Genomic DNA, 4065 nt, shown 5'->3' on the forward strand with positions numbered 1-4065 from the left:
ATCTTGGCCTCCAAGGAGCACTCTGGCTGCACTTCCTCCAAAATGGATCTATTGGTTCTTTTGGCAGCCCATGGCACTTTCAATATTCTCCTCCATTAGTGTGCTGTAATGAAAAGTATTGGCCATTTTCAATGGGAAAATCACATGGTTTACTATATGTTTATGTTTCCATGTTTAATATAGAAAAACAAAAGTGGAGAGCACACTTCGCATTTTACAAACTGAAAGAAATGAAGAAAAATTCATGACTTGACTTGTAATGTTGAAGGATTCTGTGGGCAAATGGTGAAGGATGCCGAAAGCATCAAAAAAGCATCTCAAGGTCTGTCCTGAAGTTCAATGCTGATTGTGAAAGGTTAGTATCCTTACACCTACCTTCAAGGAAGCCAAGTCAATACGACTATTACTCAAATTTATACACCAACCATTAAAGACAGTGAAGAACTTTAACAGTCCTACCAACTTCTTCAGTGTGAAATTGAGTAAATATGCAATTAAGATGCATTGATAATTACTGTTGATTGAAACAAAGAAGAAGGATCAGGAATTGGAAAACATGGCCTTGGTAAAAGAAACAATGCTGGAGATTACATGATAGAAATTTGCAAGACCAATGACTTACTCATTGCAAATATCTTTTTACAACAATATAAACTGTGATTCTACATGTGTATCTCACTACATGTAATATACATGGATCAAAGTAACTACATCTGTGGGAAGAGACAATGTAGAAGCTCAATATCACCAACTAAAACAAGGCCATGGGTCAACTGTGAAGCAGACCATCAGGTGCTCATATGCAAATTCAGGCTGAAGCTGAAAAAAACGAAAACAAGTTCTCAGGATCCAAAGTATGATCTTGAGTATATTCCACCTGAATTTAGAGACCATCTCAAGAAGGTATTTGATCCATTAGACACTAATGTCCAAAGACCAGAGAGTTTGTGAGTGGCATAAGAACATAATGTGTGAAGAAAGCAAAAGGTCATTTAAAAAGACAAGAAAAAAAGAAAAGACCAAAATGGATGTCAGAAGAGACTCTAAACCTTGCTCTTAAACACAGAGAAGCTAAAACGACTAGAAGAAATGATGAAGTAAACGAGTTGAACAGAATATTTCAATGGGTAGCTAGAGAAGACAAAGAAAAATAGTTTAATGAAATGTGCAAAGACTTGGAATCAGAAAACACAAAGCATTTCTCAAACTGAAATAACTGAAAAAACAAACATTCAAGCCTTGGGATACAATATGGAAAGATTCTATCTGTAAAATATTGAACGATGCAGAAAGCGTGAGAAGAAAATGGAAGGAATATACAGCATCACTGTATCAAAACAATGATAGATGTTCAACAATTTAAAGAACTAGCAAATGATCAAGAACCAACAGTATTGAAGGAACAAGTCCAAGCTGTTCTGAAGGCATTGGAGAAAAGCATAGCTTCAGGAATTAATAGGAAAAAAAAAAAAAGAGATGTTTCACCAAATTGATGTAGCTCCAGAGACACTCTTTTGTGTCAAGAATTTAGGAAGACACCTACCTGGCCAACCAATTAAAAGAGATCCATATTTGTGCCCATTCTAAAGAAAGGTAACCCAACAGAATGTAGAAATCATTGAACCTTATCATTAGTATCACATGCAAGTAAAATTTTGCTGAAGATAATTTAAAAACATTGCAACAGTACATCAACAGGCAGATGTCAGAAATTCAAGGCAGATCCAAAGGAGGATATGGAATGAGAGACATCATTGCTGACATCAGATGGATCTTGTCTGAAAGCAAAGAATACTAGAAATATGTTTACTTGTATTTTACTGATTATGCAAAAGCATTTGACCATATGGATCATAACCAAGTATGGATAACATTAGGAAGAATGGAAATTCCAGAGCACTCAATTGTGTTTATGAGGAATCTGTATATAGACAGTCAAGGCGGTCCATTGAACATAATAAAGGACGACTGAATGGTTTAAAATCAGGAATGGTATGCATGAGTATAGTAACTTTTCACCATACTTAGTCAATCTGATAGCATAATGAGGTATGAGTTGGACTGCTAGCCACAAGATCAGCAGTTTAAATAAAAAGATGAGGCTTTCTGCTCCAGCAAAGATTTATAGCCTCGGAAACCATACACAGGGTCATTATGGGTTGGAACCAACTCCGTGGCACCTCAGCACCACAAGTCAATCTGTATGTTGAGGAAATAATCTAAGAAACTGGATTATATGAAAAAAAGCATGGTATCAGGATTGGACAATGACTCACTAACAACCTGAAATATGTACATGACATAGTCTTGCTTGCTGAAGTCAAAAGGATTTAAGGTACTGGCTGATGAAGAATGTACCCTTCAGTATGGATCGCATCTCAACGTAAAGAAAGCAAAATTTCTCACAACTAAACCTATAAATATCATAATAATACATGCAGAAAAGACTGAATTTATACAATATGTCATTTTTCGTGGATCCACAAGTAAATCTCACAGAAGCACGAGTTAAGAAATCAAACAAAGTGAATCACATAAATCTGCAGCAAAAGATTTCTTTAAAGTTTAAAGGGCAAAGATGTCTCTTGGAATTTTAAGGTGTAGCTGACCCAAGCTGTTATATTTTCAATTGACTGATATTCATGGGAAAGTTGGACACAAAATGAGGAAGACTGTAGAAAATAGGTGCATTTGAATTATGGTATTGTTGAAGAATATTGAAAGCACCATGGACTACCAAAGAATAAACAAATCCGTTTTGGAAGAACTACATCCAGAATGCTCCTTAGAAGCAATGATGGCAAGATTTTGTACCTCATAATTTAGACATGTTGTCAGGTAGAACAAGTTTCTGGAAAAGAACATCATGTTTGGTAAAGAAGAGGGCTAATGAATAAAAGGAATTACTACCATGTGGCAGCAATAATTGACTCAGACATTAAAAACAATTGTGAGGAAGATGTAGGACCAGGCAGTGTTTTGTTCTGTTGTGCAAAGGTTGGTATGAGTCAGAGTTGACTCACTGACACCTAAAAACAACAACAGTTAGTTAGCATTTACGAAAGTAGAAGAGGAAAGAAAAGAGGGTGTAGAAAAAAACTGAAAAATAAAAGACTAAAATTTTTAAAATTTGAAATAAGTATTAATTTGCAGATCCAAGAAAGCATATGTGAATCAAATTTCTAAAAATGAATGATGAAGAGGTGATTAAAGATAAGAAGTAAAGGATAAAAACTTGCAGACCCAGGAAGCTAAACATATCATTGTCAAAATGGTGAAAACATAAGATAAAAGAAAAACTTTAAGAGACGCCAGAGAAAAAAAGGTCCACAACAAACTAAGGAACAATGATACGAATGAGGAATAACTTTGCATCAGAAACAATGAAGACCAATAGATGTTCAATTAACATCTATAAAGTGTTAACAATAAAAACACTTGTTTCTAAGTGCCAACTCATAGCCACTCTGTATAGGGCTTCAGAGGAGTAGCTGGTGGGTTTGAACTGCCAACCTTATGTATGGTTAACAGTCCAGTACTAAACCCTACAGCACCATACCAGGACGCTAATAACCCTACCCAGCAAAAATTGTATACACAGCTAGATTAGACATCAAATTTTAAAGTGAATTTTATTTTTTAAATAAAGGATGCAGGCAAACAAAAGTTAGGAAATTCATCACCATTATACCTGAACCAACATAACTGCTAAAGAAAATTAATCAGGTTCAAGGAAAAAGACACTAGATGAAAATTCAGATCTGATAATAAAAATAATGATGAGCATTGGAAATTGTAGAAATGGGGATTAAATAAATAAGAATATTTTATATATTTACCTAAGATGGTTTCTATTTTCCTTATCAGTTTATTTTAATGAAAGTTATTTTAAAAAAGTAAAATCAAACCCAGCTATACTAATAATTGCATTAAATGTAAATGAAATAAATACTCTAAGTAAACATTAGATATTGCTGTCAGTTTTTCATACTGCGGTGGCTTGTGAGTAGCTGTGATTCTGAAAGCTATGCCACTGGTATTTTAAATACCAGCAGGGTCGCCCAT

The sequence above is a fragment of the Chrysochloris asiatica genome, unplaced genomic scaffold (assembly GCF_000296735.1).
Source record: "Chrysochloris asiatica unplaced genomic scaffold, ChrAsi1.0 scaffold00017, whole genome shotgun sequence".
In the NCBI taxonomy this organism is placed as follows: Eukaryota; Metazoa; Chordata; class Mammalia; order Afrosoricida; family Chrysochloridae; genus Chrysochloris; species Chrysochloris asiatica.